The 25495-nt window shown below is 38.8% G+C and overlaps 2 non-coding genes across 2 annotated transcripts; both read right to left on the minus strand.

Annotated features, from left to right (window-relative positions):
* Positions 1 to 1107: 1107 nt before the first annotated feature.
* On the minus strand, positions 1108 to 1215 carry LOC148555129 (small nucleolar RNA R71). Its single transcript, XR_015886570.1, has one exon. It is a non-coding gene; the product is annotated as a small nucleolar RNA R71 (small nucleolar RNA).
* A 10380-nt stretch (positions 1216 to 11595) lies between these two features.
* On the minus strand, positions 11596 to 11703 carry LOC148555130 (small nucleolar RNA R71). The gene has a single exon (XR_015887104.1). It is a non-coding gene; the product is annotated as a small nucleolar RNA R71 (small nucleolar RNA).
* Between the last annotated feature and the right edge of the window lie 13792 nt (positions 11704 to 25495).

Genomic DNA, 25495 nt, shown 5'->3' on the forward strand with positions numbered 1-25495 from the left:
AAGTCATTAAATTGAGATTTTAAAAATCAAATCTTTTTCAAAACTAATTTCAATCATATCTTTTCAAAATATCTTCTTATCATATCTTTTTCAAAAATTTGATTTCAAAATATCTTTTCTAACTTCCTAACTTCTTATCTTTTCAAAATTTGTTTCAACTAACTAACTAACTTTTTGTTTGTTTCTTATCTTTTTCAAAACTACCTAACTAACTCTCTCTCTCTCTAATTTTCGAAAATATCTCCCCCCTTTTCAAAATTTCTTTTTAATTAACTAATTATTTTAATTTTTGATTTTTATTTTCGAAAATTACTAACCTTTTTCAAAAGCTATTTTCAAAAATCACTAACTCTTTTTCAAAAATTATTTTCGAAATTTTTCCTCTTTCATCTTATTCTATTTATTTATTCATCTACTAACATCTCTCCCTCACCCACCAAAAATCCGAATCCCCTCTCTCTCTCTTTCTAAGTTCAGATTTTTCTCTTCTTCTTTTCTTCTACTAACAATAAGGAACCTCTTTACTGTGACATAGAGGATTCCTCTTCTTTTCTTTTTTCTCTCCTCTTTCTTATGAGCAGGGACAGAGAAAAAGGTATTCTTGTTGAAGCTGATCCAGAACCTGAAAGGACTCTGAAGAGGAAATTAAGAGAAGCTAAATTACAACAATCCAGAGACAACTTGATTGAAAATTTCAAACAAGTAAAGGAGATGGCAGCCGAACCCAACAACAATGCAAGGAGAATGCTTGGTGACTTTACTGCACCAAATTCCAATTTACATGGAAGAAGCATCTCCATTCCTGCCATTGGAGCAAACAACTTTGAGCTGAAACCTCAATTTGTTTCTCTGATGCAGCAGAACTGCAAGTTTTATGGACTTCCATCTGAAGATCCTTTTCAGTTCTTAACTGAATTCTTGCAGATATGTGATACTGTTAAGACTAATGGAGTAGATCCTGAAGTCTACAGGCTCATGCTTTTCCCTTTTGCTGTAACAGACAGAGCTAGAATATGGTTGGACTCTCAACCCAAAGATAGCCTGAACTCTTGGGATAAGCTGGTCAAGGCTTTCCTAGCCAAGTTCTTTCCTCCTCAAAAGCTGAGCAAGCTTAGAGTGGATGTTCAAACCTTCAGACAGAAAGAAGGTGAATCCCTCTATGAAGCTTGGGAGAGATACAAAGGACTGACCAAAAAGTGTCCTTTTGACATGCTTTCAGAATGGACCATCCTGGATATATTCTATGATGGTCTGTCTGAGTTATCTAAGATGTCATTGGATACCTCTGCAGGTGGATCCATTCACCTAAAGAAAACGCCTGCAGAAGCTCAAGAACTCATTGACATGGTTGCCAATAACTAGTTCATGTACACTTCTGAAAGGAATCCTGTGAATAATGGGACGCCTATGAAGAAGGGAGTTCTTGAAATTGATACTCTGAATGCCATATTGGCTCAGAACAAAATATTGACTCAGCAAGTCAATATGATCTCTTAGAGTCTGAATGGAATGCAAGTTGCATCCAACAGTACTCAAGAGGCATCTTCTGAAGAAGAAGCTTATGATCCTGAAAACCCTGCAATAGCAGAGGTGAATTACTTAGGTGAACCTTATGGAAACACCTATAACTCATCATGGAGAAATCATCCAAATTTCTCATGGAAGGATCAAAAGCCTCAACAAGGCTTTAATAATGGTGGAAGAAACAGGTTTAACAATAATAAACCCTTTCCATCATCCACTCAGCAACAGACAGAGAATTCTGAGCAGAATCCATCTAGCTTAGCAAATCTAGTCTCTGATCTATCTAAGGCCACTGTGAGTTTCATGAATGAAACAAGGTCTTCCATTAGAAATTTGGAAGTACAAGTGGGCCAGCTGAGTAAAAGAATCACTGAAATCCCTCCTAGTACTCTCCCAAGCAATACAGAAGAGAATCCAAAAGGAGAGTGCAAGGCCATTGACATAAGCACCATGGCCGAACCCAAAGAAGGAGAGGAGGACGTGAATCCCAAGGAGGAAGACCTCCTGGGACGTCCAGTGATCAATAAGGAGCTTCCCTCTGAGGAACCAAAGGACTCTGAGGCTCATCTAGAGACCATAGAGATCCCATTAAACCTTCTTATGCCATTCATGAGCTCTGATGAGTATTCCTCTTCTGAAGAGAATGAGGATGTTACTGAAGAGCAAACAGCCAAGTTTCTTGGTGCAATCATGAAGCTGAATGCCAAATTATTTGGCATTGATACTTGGGAAGTTGAACCTCCCTTGTTCATCAATGAACTAAGTGATCTGGATCAACTGACGTTGCCTCAGAAGAGACAGGACCCTGGAAAGTTCATAATACCTTGTACTATAGGCACCATGACCTTTAAGGCTCTGTGTGACCTTGGTTCAGGGATAAACCTCATGCCCCTCTCTGTAATAGAGAAACTAGGAATCTATGGGGTGCAAGCTGCTAAAATCTCATTAGAGATGGCAGACAATTCAAGAAAACAGGCTTATGGACAAGTAGAGGATGTGTTAGTAAAGGTTGAAGGCCTTTACATCCCTGTTGATTTCATAGTCTTGGATACTGGAAAGGAAGAGGATGAATCCATCATCCTAGGAAGACCTTTCCTGGCCACAGCAAGAGTTGTGATTGATGTGGACAGAGGAGAATTGATCCTTCAATTAAATGAGGACAACCTTGTGTTTACAACTCAAGGATCTCTCTCTGCATCCATGGAGAGGAAGCAGAAAAAGCTTCTCTCAAAGCTGACTCAACCAAAGCCCCCACAGTTAAACTCTAAGTTTGGTGTTGGGAAGCCACAACCAAACTCTAAGTTTGGTGTTGAACTCCCATATCCAAACTCTAAGTTTGGTGTTGGAGAGTCTCAACAATGCTCTGAATATCTGTGAGGCTCCATGAGAGCCCACTGTCAAGCTATTGACATTAAAGAAGCGCTTGTTGGGAGGCAACCCAATTTCTATTTATCTAACTCTATTTTTTTAGTTATATGTCTTTGTAGGTTCATGATCTTGTGGAGTCACAAAATAAATATAAAAATTGAAAAAGGAATAAAAAACAGCAGAAGAAAAATCACACCCTGGAGGAAGCACCTGTCTGGCGTTCAACGCCAGAACAGAGCATGGTTCTGGTGCTGAACGCCCAAAAAGGGCAGCATCCTGGCGCTGAACGCCCAGAACAAGCATGGTTCTGGCGTTCAACGCCAGAAATGGCTAGTAAATGGGCGTGAAATGCCCAAAATAGGCACCAACCTGGCGCTGAACGCCCAGAGTTGTGTGCAAGGGCATTTTGCATGCCTAAATTGGTGCAGGGATGTAAATGCCTTGACACCTCAGGATCTGTGGACCCCACAAGATCATCTTAGGATCTGTGGACCCCACAGGATCACCTCAGGATCTGTGGACCCCACAGGATCCACACCTACCTCCACTCACTTCTTCTCATCCCTCACCACTCTCTTTCACACAATCCCATAAACACTCTTCCCCAAAAACCCTTCACCAATCACCTCAATCTCTCTTCCCCATTACCTCTTCACCACTCACATCCATCCACTCTTCCCCATAAACCTACCTCATAAGCCCCACCTACCTTCAAAATTCAAAACCAATTTCCCACCCAAACCCACCCTAAATGGCTGAACCTTAACCCCCCTCCCTCCCCTATATATAGCCCTCCATTCTTCTTCATTTTCACACAACACAACCTTCTCCTCTCTACTTAGCCCAAAACACACTTCACCCCTCTTCTCCATATTTTCTTCTTCTTCTTCCTCTATTCTTTCTTTTATTGCTCGAGGGCGAGCAATATTCTAAGTTTGGTGTGGTAAAAGCATAAGCTTTTTGTTTTTCCATTACCATTGACGGCGCCTAAGACCGGAGAATCCTCTAGAAAGGGGAAAGGGAAGACAAAAGCTTCCACCTCCGAGTCATGGGAGATGGAAAGGTTCATCTTCAAAGCCCATCAAGACCACCTCTATGATGTTGTGGCCAAGAAGAAGGTGATCCCCGAGGTCCCTTTCAAACTCAAAAGAAATGAGTATCCGGAGATCCGACATGAAATTCAAAGAAGAGGTTGGGAAGTTCTAACAAATCCCATCCAACAAGTCGGCATGTAAGAACCCGGATCCAAAGAACTATGTTACAATGGTTCGGGGGAAATACTTAGATTTTAGTCCGGAGAATGTGAGGTTGGCGTTTAACTTGCCTATGATGCAAGGAGATGAACACTCCTACACTAGAAGGGTCAACTTTAATCAAAGGTTGGACCAAGTCCTTATGGACATATGTGTGGAAGGAGCTCAATGGAAGATTGACTCCAAAGGCAAGTCGGTTCAACTAAGAAGATTGGACCTCAAGCCTGTAGCTAGAGGATGGTTGGTGTTCATTCAATGCTCAATCATTCCCACTAGCAACCGATCTGAAGTTACTGTGGATCGGGCCATCATGATTCATAGCATCATGATTGGAGAGGAAATAGAAGTTCATGAAGTCATCTCTAATGAACTCTACAAAATAGCCAAAAAGTCATCCCCCATGGCAAGGCTAGCTTTTCCTCATCTCATCTGCCATCTATGTTACTCAGCTGGAGCTTTCATAGAAGGAGACATTCCTATTAAGGAAGAGAAGCTCATCACTAAGAAAAAGATGGAGCAAGCAAGAGAGCCCATTCATGGAGCTCAAGAGGCGTATGAAGCTCACCACCATGAGATCCCGGAGATGCCTCAAATGCATTTTCCTCCACAAAACTATTGGGAGCAAATCAACACCTCCCTAGGAGAATTAAGTGCCAACATGGGACAATTAAGGGTGGAACATCAAGAGCACTCCATCATGCTTCATGAAATAAGAGAAGATCAAAAAGCAACGAGGGAGGAGCAACAAAGACAAGGAAGAGACATAGAAGAGCTCAAGGACATCATTGGTTCCTCAAGAAGGAAACGCCACCATCACTAAGGTGGATTCATTCCTTGTTCTTATTTCTTCTGTTTTTCGTTTTCTATGTTATGTGCTTATCTATGTTTGTGTGTTCATTACATGATCATTAGTAGTTAGTACTTATGTCTTAAAGTTATGAATGTCCTATGAATCCATCACCTCTCTTAAATGAAAAATGTTTTAATTCAAAAGAACAAGAAGTACATGAGTTTCGAATTTATCCTTGAACTTAGCTTAATTATATTGATGTGGTGACAATGCTTCTTGTTTTCTGAATGTATGCTTGAACAGTGCATATGTCTTTTGAAGTTGTTGTTTAAGAATGTTAAATATGTTGGTTCTTGAAAGAATGATGACTAGGAAACATGTTATTTGATAATCTGAAAAATCATAAAAATGATTCTTGAAGCAAGAAAAAGCAGCAAAGAACAAAGCTTGCAGAAAAAAAAATAGGCGAAAAAAAATAGAAAGAAAAAGAAAAAGCAAGCAGAAAAAGCCAAAGCTCTTAAAACCAAGAGGCAAGAGCAAAAATCCAATAACCCTTAAAACCAAAAGGCAAGGGCAAATAAAAAGGATCCCAAGGCTTTAAGCATCAGTGGATAGGAGGGCCTAAAGGAATAAAATCCTGGTCTAAGCGGCTAAACCAAGCTGTCCCTAACCATGTGCTTGTGGCGTATAGGTGTCAAGTGAAAACTTGAGACTGAGCGGTTAAAGTCAAGGTCCAAAGCAAAAAAAGAGTGTGCTTAAGAACCCTGGACACCTCTAATTGGGGACTTTAGCAAAGCTGAGTCACAATCTGAAAAGGTTCACCCAACTATGTGTCTGTGGCATTTATGTATCCGGTTGTAATACTGGAAAACAAAGTGCTTAGGGCCACGGCCAAGACTCATAAAATAGCTGTGTTCAAGAATCATCATACTGAACTAGGAGAGTCAATAACACTATCTGAACTCTGAGTTCCTATAGATGCCAATCATTCTGAACTTCAATGGATAAAGTGAGATGCCAAAACTATTCAAGAGGCAAAAAGCTATAAGTCCCGCTCATATGATTGAAGCTATGTTTCATTGATAGTTTGGAATTTATAGTATATTCTCTTCTTTTTATCCTATTTGATTTTCAGTTGCTTGGGGATAAGCAACAATTTAAGTTTGGTGTTGTGATGAGCGGATAATTTATACGCTTTTTGGCATTGTTTTTAGTATGTTTTTAGTAGGATCTAGTTACTTTTAGGGATGTTTTCATTAGTTTTTATGTTAAATTCACATTTCTAGACTTTACTATGAGTTTGTGTATTTTTCTGTGATTTCAGGTATTTTCTGGCTGAAATTGAGGGACTTGAGCAAAAATCAGATTCAGAGGTTGAAGAAGGACTGCTGATGCTATTGGATTTTGACCTCCCTGCACTCAAAGTGGATTTTCCGGAGCTACAGAACTCGAAATGGTGCGCTTCCAATTGCGTTGGAAAGTAGACATCCAGGGCTTTCCATAAATATATAATAGTCCATACTTTACTTGAGAATAGACGACATAAAGTGGCGTTCAACTCCAGCTCTCTGCCCAATTCTAGAGTTCAGCGCCAGAAATGGATCAAGAACCAGAGTTGAACGCCAGAAATGGATCAAAACCTGGCGTTCAACTCCACAAATGGCCTCTGCACGTGCAACACTCAAGCTCATCCCAAGCACACACCAAGTGGGCCCCGAAAGTGGATTTATGCATCAATTACTTACTTCTGTAAACCCTAGTAGCTAGTTTATTATAAATAGGACCTTTCACTATTGTATTTGACATCTTTGGATTATCTTTTGATCTATTGATCACGTTTTGGGGGCTGGCCATCTCGGCCATGCCTGGACCTTTCTCTTATATAATTTTAATGGTAGAGTTTCTACACTCCATAGATTAAGGTGTAGAGCTCTGCTGTTCCTCAAAGATTAATGCAAAGTACTACTGTTTTCTATTCAATTCATCTTATTTCGCTTCTAAGATATTCATTCGCACTTCAACCTGAATGTGATGAACGTGACAATCATCATCATTCCCCATGAACGCGTGCCTGACAACCACTTCCGTTCTACATTAGATTGAATGAGTATCTCTTAGATCTCTTAATCAGAATCTTCGTGGTGTAAGCTAGAATGATGGCGGCATTCAAGAGAATCTGGAAAGGTCTAAACCTTGTCTATGGTATTCCGAGTAGGATTCAATGATTGAATGACTGTGATGAGCTTCAAACTCGCGATTGCCGGGCGTAGTGACAGACAAAAAAGGATAGTAAATCCTATTCCAGCAGGATCGAGAACCGACAGATGAATAGCCGTGCCGTGACAGGGTGCGTTGACCATTTTCACTGAGAGGATAAGATGAAACCATTGACAAGGGTGATGCCTCCAGACGATTAGCCGTGCCGTGACAGGGCATTTGGATCATTTTCCCGAGAGAAGACCGAAAGTAACCATTGACAATGGTGATGTATCACATAAAGCCAGCCATGGAAAGGAGTAAGACTGATTGGATGAAGATAGCAGGAAACAGAGGTTCAGAGGAACGAAAGCATCTCTATTCGCTTATCTAAAGTTCTCACCAATGAATTACATAAGTATTTCTATCCTTGATTATTTATCTTTTAATTATCTAATCTAATCACATTTAACCCTACCTGACTGAGATTTACAAGGTGACCATAGCTTGCTTCATACCAATAATCTCCGTGGGATTCGACCCTTACTCACGTAAGGTATTACTTGGATGACCCAGTGCATTTGCTGGTTAGTTGTGTGAAGTTGTGAACCATGGTATTGGCATCATGTTTTTTGGCGCCATTACCAGGGAAAGAAAGAGCGATGAATTTTACATAATCAAAGTGTAATCACAATTTCTGTGCACCATTTTCCCAAGTTTAGATGATGCAAACTGGCGTTCAACGCCAGCTCTCTGCCCAATTCTGGCGTCCAGCGCCAGAAACAAGCTGCAAAGTGGAGTTCAACGCCCAAACTGGCACAAAACCTGGCGTTCAACTCCAAGAATGACCTCTACATGTGCAACACTCAAGCTCAGCCCAAGCACACACCAAATGGGCCCCGGAAGTGGATTTATGCATCAATTACTTACTTCTGTAAACCCTAGTGACTAGTTTATTATAAATAGAACTTTTTATCATTGTATTCACAGTCTTGGTCACTCCGGTTCCCCTCTGGGGCCGAGACCAATGAACTCCATTATCACTTATGTATTTTCAACGGTAAAGTTTCTACACTCCATAGATTAAGGTGTGGAGCTCTGCTGTTCCTCAAAGATTAATGTAAAGTACTACTGTTTTCTATTCAATTCATCTTATTTCGCTTCCAAGATATTCATTCGCACTTCAACCTGAATGTGATGAACGTGACAATCATCATCATTCCCTATGAACGCGTGCCTGACAACCACTTCCGTTCTACATTAGATTGAATGAGTATCTCTTAGATCTCTTAATCGGAATCTTCGTGGTGTAAGCTAGAATGATGGCGGCATTCAAGAGAATCCGGAAATTCTAAACCTTGTCTGTGGTATTCCGAGTAGGATTCAATGACTGAATGACTGTGACGAGCTTCAAACTCGTGATTGCTGGGCGTAGTGACAGACGCAAAAGGATAGTAAATCCTATTCCAACATGATCGAGAACCGACAGATGAATAGCCGTGCCGTGACAGGGTGCGTTGATCATTTTCACTGAGAGGATAGGATGTAACCATTGACAAGGGTGATGCCTCCAGATGATTAGCCGTGCCGTGACAGGGCATTTGGATCATTTTCCCGAGAGAAGACCGAAAGTAGCCCTTGACAATGGTGACGTATTACATAAAGCCAGCCATGGAAAGGAGTACGACTGATTGGATGAAGATAGCAGGAAAGCAGAGGTTCAGAGGAACGAAAGCATCTCTATTCGCTTATCTGAAATTCTCACCAAAGCTTTACATAAGTATTTCTATCCCTATTTTATTAATTATTTTCGAAAACCCCATTACTATTTCATACCAACAATCTCCGTGGGATTCGACCCTTACTCACGTAAGGTATTACTTTGACGACCCAGTGCACTTGCTGGTTAGTTGTGCGAAGTTGTGAACCATGGTATTGGCATCATGTTTTTGGCGCCATTACCAGGGAAAGAAAGAGCGATGAATTTTACATAATCAAAGTATAATCACAATTTCCGCGCACCAAGTTTTTGGCGCCGTTGCCGGGGATTGTTCGAGTTTGGACAACTAACGGTTCATCCTGTTGCTCAGATTAGGTAATTTTCTTTTTGTTTTGTGTTCAAAAATTTTTCAAAAATCTTTCAAAAATTTCTCCTTTGTTTTCGAAAAAAAAAATTTTAAATAAAAATATTTTCAAAAATAAATTATTCTATGGCTTCAAAACTTTCAAGAATGAATTCTAGAGTTTCATGGTAACATGTTGAATCCTATCTGGCTGAAAAGCCATACCCAAACTCCTTTGGGATTGGTCTTCAACTAATCACCTCAATGGATGTAAATCCATTCTAAAGCTTGACTGGCTATTAAGCCATATCTAACCCTCAGATTGGAGCTTTAGACTAAAGAGTACAAGATTCTTGGAATTCATATGAAAAATTTTGAATCCTTATTTTTTCTTTTTCAAAATGATTTTCGAAAGTTTTAAAATAAAAATACAAAAAAAAATCATAAAATCATAAAAATAAAAAATATTTTGTATTTCTTGTTTGAGTCTTGAGTCATGTTATAAGTTTGGTGTCAATTGCATGTACATCTTGTATTTTTCGAAAATTCATGCATTCATAGTGTTCTTCATGATCTTCAAGTTGTTCTTGGTAAGTCTTCTTGTTTGATCTTTGCATTTGCATGTTTTGTGTCTTTTCTTGTTTTTCATATGCATTCTTGAATTCTTAGTGTCTAAGCATTAAAGAATTCTAAGTTTGGTGTCTTGCATGTTTTCCTTGCATTAAAAATTTTTCAAAAATGTGTTCTTGATGTTCATCATGATCTTCATAGTGTTCTTGGTGTTCATCTTGACATTCATAGCATTCTTGCATGCATTCATTGTTTTGATCCATAACTTTCATGCATTGCATCTTTTTAGTGTTTTTCTCTGTCATAAAAAAAAATTTCAAAAATCAAAAAAAATATATTTCCCTCTTTTCTCTCATAATTTCGAAAATTAGATTTGACTTTTTCAAAACTTTTTAAAATTCTAGTTGTTTTTATGAGTCAATTCAAATTTTCAATTTTAAAAATCTTATCTTTTTCAAAATCTTTTTCAAAAATCAAATATTTTTCTTCCTTCTTAGTTATTTTCGAAAATTCTAAAAAATATTTTTCAAAAATATTTTTCTTATTTTTATATCAAATTTTTGGAAATAACAATAACAATTAATGTTTTGATTCAAAAATTTCAAGTTTGTTACTTACTTGTTAAGAAAGATTCAAACTTTAAGTTCTAGAATCATATCTTGTGATTTCTTATGAATCAAGTCATTAATTGTGATTTTAAAAATCAAATCTTTTTCAAAACTAATTTCAATCATATCTTTTCAAAAATATCTTCTTATCTTATCTTTTTCAAAAATTTGATTTCAAAATATCTTTTCTAACTTCCTAACTTCTTATCTTTTCAAAATTTGTTTCAACTAACTAACTAACTTTTTGTTTGTTTCTTATCTTTTTTAAAACCACCTAACTAACTCTCTCTCTCTAATTTTCGAAAAATATCTCCCTCTTTTTCAAAATTTCTTTTTAATTAAACTAATTATTTTATTTTTTATTTGAATTTTCGAAAAACTACTAACCCTTTTCAAAATTAATTTTCAAAAATTACTAACCTTTTTCAAAAACTATTTTCAAAAATCACTAACTCTTTTTCAAAAATTATTTTCGAAAATCCTCTCCCTCTCTCATCTTATTCTATTTATTTATTCATCTACTAACACTTCTCTTCATCACACATCACTGCTCCTATCCTTACCCTTGTGTTTGGATTCTTCATTCTTCTTCACCCTTATTCCTTTTCTTCTTCTACTAACAATAAGGAACCTCTTTACTGTGACATAGAGGATTCCTCTTCTTTTCTTTTTCTCTTCTCTTTCTTATGAGCAGGGACAAAGAAAAAGGCATTATTGTTGAAGCTGATCCAGAACCTGAAAGGACTCTGAAGAGGAAACTAAGAGAAGCTAAATTACAACAATCCAGAGACAACCTTATTGAAAATTTCGAACAAGTAAAGGAGATGGCAGCCGAACCCAACAACAATAATGCAAGGAGAATGCTTGGTGACTTTACTGCACCTAACCCCAATTTACATGGAAGGAGCATCTCCATTCCTGCCATTGGAGCAAACAACTTTGAGCTGAAACCTCAATTAGTTTCTCTGATGCAGCAGAACTGCAAGTTTCATGGACTTCCATTTGAAGACCTTTTTCAGTTCTTAACTGAATTCTTGCAGATATGTGATACTGTTAAGACTAATGGAGTAGATCCTGAAGTCTACAGGCTCATGCTTTTCCCTTTTGCTGTAAGAGACAGAGCTAGAATATGGTTGGACTCTCAACCTAAGGACAGCCTGAACTCTTGGGATAAGCTGGTCACGGCTTTCTTAGCCAAGTTCTTTCCTCCTCAAAAGCTGAGCAAGCTTAGAGTGGATGTTCAAACCTTCAAACAAAAAGATGGTGAATCCCTCTATGAAGCTTGGGAAAGATACAAACAGTTGACCAAAAAGTGTCCTTCTGACATGCTTTCAGAATGGACCATTCTGGATATATTCCATGATGGTTTATCTGAGTTATCAAAGATGTCATTAGATACTTCTGCAGGTGGATCCATTCACCTAAAGAAAATGCCTGCAGAAGCTCAAGAACTCATTGACATGGTTGCAAATAACCAGTTCATGTACACTTCTGAAAGGAATCCTGTGAAACAAGGCCACTGCAAGTTTCATGAATGAAACAAGGTCTTCCATTAGAAATTTAGAAGCACAAGGGGGCCAGCTGAGTAAAAGGATCACTGAAATCCCTCCTAGTACTCTCCCAAGCAATACAGAAGAGAATCCAAAAGGAGAGTGCAAGGCCATTGACATAAGCACCATGGTCGAACCTGTAAGGGAAGGAGAGGACATGAATCCCAAGGAGGAAGACCTCCTGGGACATCCAGTGATCAATAAGGAGCTTCCCTCTGAGGAACCTAAGGAATCTGAGACTCATCTAGAGACTATAGAGATTCCATTGAACTTCCTTATGCCATTCATGAGCTCGGATGAGTATTCCTCTTCTGAAGAGAATGAGGATGTTACTGAAGAGCAAACTGCCAAGTTTCTTGGTGCAATCATGAAGCTAAATGCTAAATTATTTGGTATTGAAACTTGGGAAGATGAACCTCCCTTGTTCACCAATGAACTAAGTGATCTGGATCAACTGACATTGCCTCAGAAGAGACAGGATCCTGGAAAGTTCATAATACCTTGTACCATAGGCACCATGATCTTTAAGGTTCTGTGTGACCTTGGTTCAGGGATAAACCTCATGCCCCTCTCTGTAATAGAGAAACTGGAAATCTATAGGGTGCAAGCTGCTAAAATCTCATTAGAGATGGCAGACAATTCAAGAAAACAGGCTTATGGACAAGTAGAGGACGTGTTAGTAAAGGTTGAAGGCCTTTACATCCCTGCTGATTTCATAGTCCTGAATACTGGAAAGGAAGAGGATGAATCCATCATCCTAGGAAGACCTTTCCTAGCCACAGCAAGAGCTGTGATTGATGTGGACAGAGGAGAATTGATCCTTCAATTAAATAAGGATAACCTTGTGTTTACAACTCAAGGATCTCTCTTTGCATCCATGGAGAGGAAGCAGAAAAAGCTTCTCTCAAAGCAGAGTCAAACAAAGCCCCCACAGTCAAACTCTAAGTTTGGTGTTGGGAGACCACAACCAAACTCTAAGTTTGGTGTTGAACTCCCATATCCAAACTCTAAGTTTGGTGTTGGAGGGTCTCAACAATGCTCTGAACATCTGTGAGGCTCCATGAGAGCCCACTGTCAAGCTATTGACATTAAAGAAGCGCTTGTTGGGAGGCAACCCAATTTTTATTTATCTAACTATATTTTTCTTAGTTATATGTCTTTATTGGTTCATGATCATGTGGAGTCACAAAATAAACAAAAAATTTAAAAACAGAATCAAAAACAGCAGAAGAAAAATCACACCCTGGAGGAGCATCTGTCTGGCGTTCAACGCCAGAACAGAGCATGGTTCTGGCGCTGAACGCCCAAAATGGGCAGTGTCTGGGCGCTGAACGCCCAAAAAGGGTAGTGTCTGGGCGCTGAACGCCCAAAATGGGCAGCATCTGGGCGCTGGACGCCAGAATTGCACCCTGGAGAAAAGCTGGCGCTGAACGCCCAGAACAGGCATGGTTCTGGCGTTCAACGCCAGAAATGGCCAACAAATGGGCGTTGAACGCCCAAAATGGGCACCAACCTAGCGCTGAACGCCCAGAGTTGTGTGCAAGGGCATTTTACATGCCTAATTTGGTGCAAAGTTGTAAATCCTTGAACACCTCAGGATCTGTGGACCCCACAGGATCATCTCAGGATCTGTGGACCCCACAGGATCACCTCAGGATCTGTAGACCCCACAGGATCTCCACCTACCTCCACTCACTTCTTCTCACCCCTCTTTCACACAATCCCATAAACACTCTTCCCCAAAACCGTTCACCAATCACCTCAATCTCTCTTCCCCATCACCTCTTCACCACTCACATCCATCCACTCTTCCCCATAAACCTACCTCATAAACTCCACCTTCCTTCAAAATTCAAAATCAATTTCCCACCCAAACCCACCTTAAATGGCCGAACCTTAACCCCCCCTCCCTTCCCTATATAAAGCCTTCCATTCTTCCTCATTTTTACACAACACAACCCTCTCTTCTCTTCTTGGCCGAAACACAACCCTTCTCTCTCTCCTCCATTTCTTCTTCTTCTTCTTCTTCTATTCTTTCTTCTCTTGCTCGAGGGCGAGCAAAATTCTAAGTTTGGTGTGGTAAAAGCATAAGCTTTTTGTTTTTCCATTACCATTGATGGCACCTAAGACCGGAGAATCCTCTAGAAAAGGAAAAGGGAAGACAAAAGCTTCCACCTCTGAGTCATGGGAGATGGAAAGGTTCATCTCCAAAGCCCATCAAGACCACTTCTATGATGTTGTGGCCAAGAAGAAGGTGATCCCTGAGGTCCCTTTCAAACTCAAAAGAAATGAGTCTCCGGAGATCCGACATGAAATTCAAAGAAGAGGTTGGGAAGTTCTAACAAATCCCATCCAACAAGTCGGCATTCTAATGGTTCAAGAGTTCTATGCCAATGCATGGATCACCAAGAACCATGATCAAAGTAAGAACCAGGACCCAAAGAACTATGTTACAATGGTTCGGGGGAAATACTTAGATTTTAGTCTGGAAAATGTGAGGTTGGCATTCAACTTGCCAAACATGGAAGAGAACGCACGCCCCTACACAAGAAGAGTCAACTTTGATCAAAGGTTGGACCAAGTCCTTATGGACATATGTGTAGAAGGAGCTCAATGGAAGATTGACTCAAAAGGCAAATTGGTTCAACTAAGAAGACTGGACCTTAAGCCTGTAACTAGAGAATGGTTGGAGTTCATTCAATGCTCAATCATTCCCACTAGCAACCGGTCTGAAGTTACTATAGACCGGGCCATCATGATCCATAGCATCATGATTGGAGAAGAGGTGGAAGTTCATGAGATTATACCTCAAGAACTCTACAAGGTGGCTGACAAGTCCTCCACTATGGCAAGGTTAGCCTTTCCTCACCTCATTTGCCACCTATGCAATTCGACTGGGATTGACATAGAGGGAGATATCCTCATTAAAGAGGACAAGCCCATCACTAAGAAAAAGATGGAGCAAGCGAGAGAGCCCATTCATGGAGGTCAAGAGGCGTATGAAGCTCATCACCATGAGATCCCGGAAATGCCTCAAATGCACTTTCCTCCACAAAACTATTGGGAGAAAATCAACACCTCCCTAGGAGAATTGAGTTCCAATATGGGACAACTAAGGGTGGAACATCAAGAGCACTCCATCATCCTTCATGAAATAAGAGAAGATCAAAAAGCAATGAGGGAGGAGCAACAAAGACAAGGAAGAGACATAGAAGAGCTCAAGGACATCATTGGTTCTTCAAGAAGAAAACGCCACCATCACTAAGGTGGACTCATTCCTTGTTCTTACATTCTCTGTTTTTCGTTTTCTATGTTAAGTGCTTATCTGTGTTTGTGTCTTCATTACATGATCATTAGTAGTTAGTAACTTTGTCTTAAAGTTATGAATGTCCTATGAATCCATCACCTCTCTTAAATGAAAAATGTTTTAATTCAAAAGAACAAGAAGTACATGAGTTTCGAATTTATCCTTGAACTTAGCTTAATTATATTGATGTGGTGACAATGCTTCTTGTTTTCTGAATGTATGCTTGAACAGTGCATATGTCTTTTGAAGTTGTTATTTATGAATGTTAAATATGTTGGCTCTTGAAAGAATGATGACAAGGAGACATGTTATTTGATAATCTAAAAAATCATAAAAATGATTCTTGAAGCAAGAAAAAGCAGCAAAGAACAAAGCTTGCAGAAAAAAAAAATAGGCGAAAAAAAAAATAGAAAGAAAAAGCAAGCAGAAAAAGCCAAAAGCTCTTAAAACCAAGAGGCAAGAGCAAAAAGCCAATAACCCTTAAAACCAAAAGGCAAGGGCAAATAAAAAGGATCCCAAGGCTTTGAGCATCAGTGGATAGGAGGGCCTAAAGGAATAAAATCCTGGTCTAAGCGGCTAAACCAAGCTGTCCCTAACCATGTGCTTGTGGCGTGTAGGTGTCAAGTGAAAACTTGAGACTGAGCGGTTAAAGTCAAGGTCCAAAGCAAAAAAAAGAGTGTGCTTAAGAACCCTGGACACCTCTAATTGAGGACTTTAGCAAAGCTGAGTCACAATCTGAAAAGGTTCACCCAATTATGTGTATGTGGCATTTATGTATCTGGTGGTAATACTGGAAAACAAAGTTCTTAGGGCCACGGCCAAGACTCATAAGGTAGCTGTGTTCAAGAATCATCATACTGAACTAGGAGAATCAATAACACTATCTGAACTCTGAGTTCCTATAGATGCCAATCATTCTGAACTTCAATAGATAAAGTGAGATGCCAAAACTATTCAAGAGGCAAAAAGCTATAAGTCCCGCTCATATGATTGAAGCTCTGTTTCATTGATAGTTTGGAATTTATAGTATATTCTCTTCTTTTTATCCTATTTGATTTTCAGTTGCTTGAGGACAAGCAACAATTTAAGTTTGGTGTTGTGATGAGCGGATAATTTATACGCTTTTTGGCATTGTTTTTAGTATGTTTTTAGTAGGATCTAGTTACTTTTAGGGATGTTTTCATTAGTTTTTATGTTAAATTCACATTTCTGGAATTTACTATGAGTTTGTGTATTTTTCTGTGATTTCAAGTATTTTCTGGCTGAAATTGAGGGACTTGAGCAAAAATCAGATTCAGAGGTTGAAGAAGGACTGCTGATGCTGTTGGATTCTGACCTCCCTACACTCAAATTAGATTTTCTGGAGCTACAGAACTCAAAATGGCGCGCTTCCAATTGCGTTGGAAAGTGGACATCCAGGGCTTTCCAGCAATGTATAATAGTTCATATGTTTCCCAAGTTTAGACGACATAAATTGGCGTTCAACGCCATCTCTCTGCCCAATTCTGGCGTCCAGCGCCAGAAACAAGCTGCAAAGTGGAGTTCAACGCCCAAACTGGCACAAAAGCTGGCATTCAACTCCAAGAATGACCTCTACACGTGCAACACTCAAGCTCAGCCCAAGCACACACCAAGTGGGCCCCGGAAGTGGATTTAAGCATCAATTACTTACTTCTGTAAACCCTAGTGACTAGTTTATTATAAATAGAACTTTTTATCATTGTATTCACAGTCTTGGTCACTCCGGTTCCCCTCTGGGGCCGAGACCAATGAACTCCATTATCACTTATGTATTTTCAACGGTAGAGTTTCTACACTCCATAGATTAAGGTGTGGAGCTCTGCTGTTCCTCAAAGATTAATGCAAAGTACTACTATTTTCTATTCAATTCATCTTATTTCGCTTCCAAATATTCATTCGCACTTCAACCTGAATGTGATGAACATGACAATCATCATCATTCCCTATGAACGCGTGCCTGACAACCACTTCCGTTCTACATTAGATTGAATGAGTATCTCTTAGATCTCTTAATCAGAATCTTCGTGGTGTAAGCTAGAATGATGGCGGCATTCAAGAGAATCCGGAAAGTCTAAACCTTGTCTGTGGTATTCCGAGTAGGATTCAATGACTGAATGACTGTGATGAGCTTCAAACTCGTGATTGCTGGGCGTAGTGACAGACGCAAAAGGATAGTAAATCCTATTCCAACATGATCGAGAACCGACAAATGAATAGCCGTGCCGTGACAGGGTGTGTTGACCATTTTCACTGAGAGGATAGGATGTAACCATTGACAAGGGTGGTGCCTCCAGACGATTAGCCGTGCCGTGACAGGGCATTTGGATTATTTTCCTGAGAGAAGACCGAAAGTAGCCCTTGACAATGGTGACACATTACATAAAGCCAGCCGTGGAAAGGATTAAGACTGATTGGATGAAGATAGCAGGAAAGCAGAGGTTCAGAGGAACGAAAGCATCTCTATTCGCTTATTTGAAATTCTCACCAAAGCTTTACATAAGTATTTCTATCCCTATTTTATTAATTATTTTCGTAAACCCCGTTACTATTTTATATCCGCCTGACTGAGATTAACAAAGTGACCATAGCTTGCTTCATACCAACAATCTCCGTGGGATTCGACCCTTACTCACGTAAGGTATTACTTGGACGACCCAGTGCACTTGCTGGTTAGTTGTGCGAAGTTGTGAACCATGGTATTGGCATCATGTTTTTGGCGCCATTACTAGGGAAAGAAAGAGCGATGAATTTTACATAATCAAAGTGTAATCACAATTTCTGTGCACCAGTTGCCAAAAGCAAGGGGAAGCCATGGCTAGTTTAACTGAAGTGATGAGCCAATTGGCATCATTGTGCTCAACTATCCAAGATACCCTTATTGTTAAATGTGGAGGATTAGTTGAGGAACACAATGAGAAGGAGGATTTGGAGCTTCAAGGTGGAGAAGAGGAGTTGAAGCAAGAAGTGCAACAAGAGGAGGAAGTTGAGGTCATTGATGTTAAGCAAGTGGATAAAGAGTTGAGGGAAATTGATCAAGAAGTGGATTCCATCATTAGTGATTTTTTGTCCACATTGATCAACCCCCTTGATGATTTTGTTGAGCCCTCTTCCATTGGACTAGAAAGCGATGTTAAGGAGGATGTGCAACCTCCAAGGCATATGTTAAGTAATGAAGGATTGGAAGAAGTTGAGCAAGTGACAAGTCTTGTTATTGAAGATAATTTCGCACCAACCAATGTGTTATCGGAGATTGTTGAATCGTCCTCATTGTGTTGTGAATTTGATGTTGAGGAGGCTAATGCACAACCTCCGACACATGACTTAAGTAATAAGGAATGTGTAGAAGAAGTTGGTGAACAAGGAATTGAAATTGAGAATGCTTGTCAAGAGGTGGGAGAACTTAAAGAAGAGCACAAGGGAGTGGATCTTGTGACGGCGGAAAAATGTCGGTAAAGATTTTACAAAAATTATCGCGTTGCAAGAATAGTCTAAACCGACAATTAAACCTCAATCAAAATTTAATTTGTTTGTCACTAAAGCAAACCCAATAAAAATAAACCAAAGTATTTAAACCTCGGGTCATCTCTCAAGGAATTGCAGGAAAGTATGTTACTATTGGTTCTGGAAAGGTATATTTTTGGGTTTTGAGTTTAATAAGCAACAAGTAATGTAAATAACAAGGAAATGAAATAACAACTAAGAAAAGTCTTAACAAGGATTGAGAATCAGAATTCCTATCCTCATTATCATTGTAAATTATGATGGTAATTGCAAATTGCTCTCACTTAGTTAACCTCTAACAATTGAAGGTAAGTCAAGTGAGCAATTCAACTTGAGTTTCCAAGTTCTAATCAAAGACTAGAGTTAGTGAAGCTCAAGCCAACTAGCAAGTCTCAATCACCAATCAACAAAAGACTTTTGATAACTCAAGAGTCTCCGAATAATCAATCCAAGTTAAAAACGTAAAAAGCTAAATTAAAACCCAACCAAGCATTTTATCAAACACTTGGTGGGTACAAAATAAAAGCATAGAAAAATAATAAGAGATAATAAAACCTAAAACTAACAATTGCAAGCATTCAATAATAACAAACGAAGAAAGGAGCAATAAATATGAAATACCTCAAATTGCATTAAATAGAAAATTGAATCTAACATAAGAGTTCATAAACTAAATTGGTAGCATAAAGTAATCAACAAGAGAAATAAATAACCAAGGTACTAGAACAAATAAGAGTAGAAGAGAAACTAAATTAAGGCAAAGTAGAAATCTGAAATTGAGAAGATCTAAACCTAAGAACCCTAAAATCTAGAGAGAGGAGAGAGCCTCCCTCTCCAGAAAATTACATCTAAACCCTAACTAATGTTGATTGAAAGTGTGAATCATTGATTCCCCCTCTTCCAGCTCCACTCTGCAGCCTCTAAGCAGTGTTTTTGGGCTTGGAACTGGGCCAAAAACAGCCCAAAAATTACCCCCAGCGTCTTCTGTTTAATGCGGCACATGACGTTCTGTCACGCGTACGCGTCGCTGGACGAAATCCTTGGTCACGCGTACGCATCATCCATGCGTACGCATCGCTTGACTGATGCATTGGTCATGCATACATGTACTCCACGCGGGTGCGTCACAGTCAGCTTCTCCAAACTTCAATTTCTTGTATTCCTTCCACTTTTGCATGCTTTCTTTCCATCCTCTAAGCTATTCCTGCCCTATAATACCTGAAAACACTAAACACACATATCACGGCATCTAGTGGTAATAAGAGAGGATTAAAAATCAGTAATTTAAGACCAAGGAAGCATGTTTTCAATCAAAGCACAGAATTAGGAAGAAAGATGTAAAACATGCGATTTATATGCATAAGTGTGAGAATAATCGATAAAATCCACTCAATTCAGCATAAAATGTACCACGAAATAGTAGTGCATCAAATCTCCCCACACTTAAACATTAGCATGTCCTCATGCTAAGCTCAAGAGAACTATAAGAGAGTGAAGAGGAACGGTAGAATTTATGAAATGCAAGCTATCTATATGAATGCAACTACATCAGAAATGCTTTTTCCTACTTGGTTAAAAGTAAATAAGTTCTCCAAGACAAAAATAAATCATATTCCACTAATTCAAATCACACAATAAGGTACAAGTAAACTTGTGAGAAGAGAGCTCATGAAAGCCGAGAACACAGAATTAAGCATTGAACCCTCACTGGAAGTGTATATGCACTCTAATCGCTCAAGTGTCTAAGGTTAATCCACTCTAATCTCCTCTAGTCATGCTATCTAAAACTTTATTCTTCATCTAACCAATCAACAAATATTTAGTGTACAAATGCAAACATCATGAGTGTTTTTCAAGGTTGTAATGTGGCTAAGGTAAGGGTGAGGATATATGTATGGCCAAGTGAGCTATAATTTGAATCTTTGACTAACCTAAGTTCTCACCTAACACATACACACACTCTATATAATTCTAAAATCATGCTTAGCCACCTAAAATCTCACTTTTGCATATTTTCACACACTCATGTATCAAGTCTAATTCCATCACATATGCATTGATCTTGTTATTGGACTTAACATTGGGATAATTTTATCCCCTAATCATTTATTTCTTCTCTTTTTTTTTTCTTTTTCTTTTTCCTTTTTCGTTTTTTTTGTTTTTCTCTTTTTTTTTTCTTTTTATATAATTGAAAGCATAATATATTAATGCATATGGTTTCTCTAATTTCACACGAGTAAGCACCCAAATTCTTAATATTTGTCAATAAAAGCAAAACACATTCTCATCAACCATAGTTCCCACATTTCCCCACACTTAGTTGACACACACTAACTATCTTACACTAACCAAATATTTATATAGGGTAATTAATTATTTTTCTACTTCAGGCTAGTGATGTGGTAATATAAAGAACAAATGGGGGTTAAAAAAAGGCTCAAAGTGGCAAACAAAGGTAAATGAAATGGTAGGCTATTTGGGATAAGTGAGCTAATATCAAATGATGTCCTCAATCACAAAAATGCATGAATACACTAAATAATAGACATATAGAATGGAACAAACCAAAGATTGCATTCATAGAGAAGAAAATACACAAGAATAAAAACTATGGTTACATAATGTAACCATATAATTAGGCTCAAAATCTCACAAGGTTGTGTGTTCGAGCTCTAAATCATGTTCCAAAATAATTATCTTCAACAAGTTTAACAAAAATTTTGATTTAAATTAGTGAAATACTCTATAATAGTGTCTTGAAAAAGAACTTATCACTCCAACCAAGTAGTGGTAGAAGAACATGCACAAAATCAAACAAACATGCAATCAAACATGTAAATGCAACAATTAATTTAACAAAGGAAATTAAACATTGGTGTTGAGATAGGAAAGTAACTAACCCACGGAAGTCGGTATCGACCTCCCCACACTTAAAGATTGCACCATCCTCGGTGCATGCTACGATGTGCAAGTGGACGGGTGGCTACAACTGATGCTTTTCTCCAAAGAGTGTACGTAGGAACTTGTTTATCGCCCCCTTTATAAGTTTTTCATTTCCCTTCTTGGTGGCCATCCTGAGAGAAGAGGAGAAGGAAGAAAAATAACCCGCAAATAAAGATATGGAAAGAAATAAAATATATGTGGGCTATTGTCGAATAATAAGGTTCTCAACTACATGGTAGTTACAACATGTAAGCGAGAAAATAATAGAAGCCAATGGCATGTCAAGCGAATAGCAAACAAGTCAAAAAGTACCAAAATAATGCAAGAAAAATGTAACAGTTGAAGAAGAACATTTAACACCAATGGAAAATAATAACTTAGAAAAGAAAATAAAAACATGAACAAAATTGAAATGCAATGAGAAAAAGTATGCAAATGCAATATGTAAAAGAAAATGAAATAGAATAAGGATGAGAGGTTAAACAAATGAAGAAGAAGAAAGTAAGAAAGGAAGAAGAAAGAATAAGAAAGGGGAGAAGAAAGAAGTAAAATGAAAAACGGGACGCGACGCGCGCGCATGTATCACGCGTAGGCGTGAAAACAGAAATAGCCATTCGACGCGTAAGCGTCGCCCATGCGTACGCGTGGATTGCGCAAAATAAACACTGACACGTGAGCGTCGGTCATGCGTACGCGTGACTACTCGCGCGATTCCAGCACAATGGCAGCCCAACTCTCTGTCCAATTACCAAATGACGCCAATTTTTCACGCCACGCGTTTGCATCGCTGACGCTTACGTGTGGATGGTAAAAAATGCAGGTGACGCGTACGCGTGGGTCACGCGTACGTGTGGGGTGGTTTGTGTGCCAAGCATCCCTTCCGCGTCGTTCCATCACAACTCTCTGTTCATTTTTGATAAAGGGCGAACCTCCATGTGACGCGTGCACGTCATTGACGCTTACGCGTCGGAGGCACTTATTTTTTTAAATCAACTCCAGAGATTATTAAACAACTAAACCATAAATTAAACGAAATAAACATAAATAAAAAAATAAAAATTTAACTTATTACTAATATAAATAAAAGTAAAATTGGAAAGAATTTACCATGGTGGGGTGTCTCGCACCTAGGACCTAGCACTTTTAGTTAAAGTCCTTAAGTTAGACATTTGGTGAGCTCCTTGTTATGGCGGCTTGTGCTTGAACTCATCTTGAAACTTCCACCAATGCTTGGACTTCCAATAAGCTCCAACATTCCCGAATAAATTCACCAAGCCTTGATGAAGTTCTTCACAAGCTTCGAGCTCCCAAATTTGATCCTCTTGTATGCTGGGATCCCAAATCTTGTTTCTACATCCTCCTAGACCCATTCACTTTGGTTCTACACCAAGCATTGTTATCAAACTTTGAGCGTGCAACCACCCTGAACCTAGAGTGATGTTTCCAGCCACTACACAATTCTTCCTTACTCTTCAATCCGCAAAGAGCTCTAAGTTGACTATCAGTTTCAAGCAACCCATACTCAAGTGGAATTAGAAAGCCTAGTGATAAGAGATTTACCCATTTGAATGGTGTAAAGGATGATGGTGACTTAGGAAGGAAGATATCCAATGGTCTTGACATTGTAGGCTCCACTTCCTTTGGTTCCTCCTTAAATTCCTCCACCTCTTTACAAGTATCTTCAACTTTAATTCCTTGTTCACCAACTTCTTCTTTGGCTATTTCACATCCAATGGGAGAGGATTCAGTTGTAGATAGGGATTTATCAATGATTGAATCCATCTCTTCATCAACCTCTTCAAAGTCTTCCATGATGACATGCTTTTGAGGTTGTACACCCTCCTCAACATTAAACTCAAACTTCTTGGAACGAGACTCTATGACTTGTGGTTCCCATGGAGGTTCTGCATCTCCCAAATCTTCAACCACATCATCTTCTTCAATAATTTCGGCTTTCTCCACTTGCTCTAGTACAAAATCCAGCTCCTCCTTGATGACATCCACCTCTTGACAACTTTTTTCAAGGGTCTCTCCTACCTCCACCTTTTGGGCCTCCTCTTGCTTCTCTTGAAGTATGGATGCGTGAATCCGATCCATTAAGTCTCTAAGGCGATCCCTTCTCTCTTGTTCCATGTGAATAGCATAATTGGGATCATATTGCTCTTGGATTGATGGATATGGGTGAAAAGAAAGTGCACTAGAGCTTGAGGGTTGAGTATTGGGGGTAAAGGATGGATCCACACGGGTTATAAGAGCTTGGAGAGTAGAGGTGAGACCGGTGAGAGTAGAGATAAGTGTCGTTTGAAGCTCTCTTTGCCCTTGGTGAATAGCACTAAAGGTATCATCTATGGGAGCTTGGGATGGATAGGAGGATTCATTTGTTGGGAGAGAGGACTCATAATATAAAGGTGGTTCTTCTTGATAAGGATATGGAGATGGTGTATATTGAGGTGGTGGTTTTTGGGGGTAATTGTGTTGGAATGTGGGTGGTTCTATGTATGGTTCATGTGGTTCATATGGTGGTTGGTATGGTGGATAAGGGTTAGGGTCATATGGAGGTGAAAGGTGGAAAGAGGCTTGTGAGTATGGTGGTTCAAATCTATGTTGAGGAGAGGGTTCATAGGCATATGGTAGGGCTTGTTGATAACTACAAGGGGGTCCACCATAGTTATTGGATTCACATGCATCCTGGGATGGCTCTTACTCATAGTAAGTTGGTGGAGGTTGTTGCCAAGAGGGTTGATCAAATCCTTGTGGCTGCTCCCATCTTTGATTGTCCCATCCTTGATTCACGTTCTCTTTGTAGCTTCCATTTCCTACAACATAATTTGAACTAAACTCATAGCCAAAGGGGAGAATTCATAGTAACAAATAAAAATAAAAACTAATAAAAATAAGCAATAAAGTCCTAAAACTAACAAAAACTAACAAACAAGCAAAAGGTAAATATATACAATAACCAATAATAAGGCACACGTTTGAAATTCCCCGGCAACGACGCCAAAAATTGATGGAGAAAAAATGTCGGTAAAGGTTTCACAAAAATTATCACGTTGCAAGTCTAGTCTAAACCGACAATTAAACCTCAATCAAAATTTAATTTGTTTGTCACTAAATCAAACCCAATAAAAATAAACCGAAGTATTTAAACCTCAGGTCGTCTCTCAAGGAATTGCAGGGAAGTATGTTACTATTGGTTATGGAAAAGTATATTTTTGGGTTTTGAGTTTAATAAGCAACAAGTAATGTAAATAACAAGGAAATAAAATAACAACTAAGAAAAGTCTTAACAAGGATTGAGAATTGGAATTTCTATCCTCATTATCATTATCAATTGTGATGGTGCAAATTGCTCTCACTTAGTTAACCTCTAACAATTGAAGGTAAGTCAAGCGAGCAATTCAACTTGAGTTTCCAAGTCCTAATCAAAGACTAGAGTTAGTAAAGCTCAAGCCAACTAGCAAGTCTCAATCACCAATCAACAAAAGACTTTTGATAACTCAAGAGTCTCCAAATAATCAATCCAAGTTACAAATGTAAAAAGCTAAATTAAAACTCAACCAAGCATTTTATCAAACACTTGGTGGGTACAAAATAAAAGCATAGAAAAATAATAAGAGATAATAAAACCTAAAACTAACAATTGCAAGCATTCAACAATAACAAACAAAGAAAGGAGGAATAAATATGAAATACCTCAAATTGCATTAAATAAAAAATTGAATCTAACATAAGAGTTCATAAATTAAATTGGCAGCATAAAGTAATCAACAAGAGAAATAAATAACCAAGGTACTAGAA

This window comes from Arachis ipaensis, chromosome B6, assembly GCF_059453495.1.
Source record: "Arachis ipaensis isolate K30076 ecotype BB chromosome B6, ASM5945349v1, whole genome shotgun sequence".
In the NCBI taxonomy this organism is placed as follows: Eukaryota; Viridiplantae; Streptophyta; class Magnoliopsida; order Fabales; family Fabaceae; genus Arachis; species Arachis ipaensis.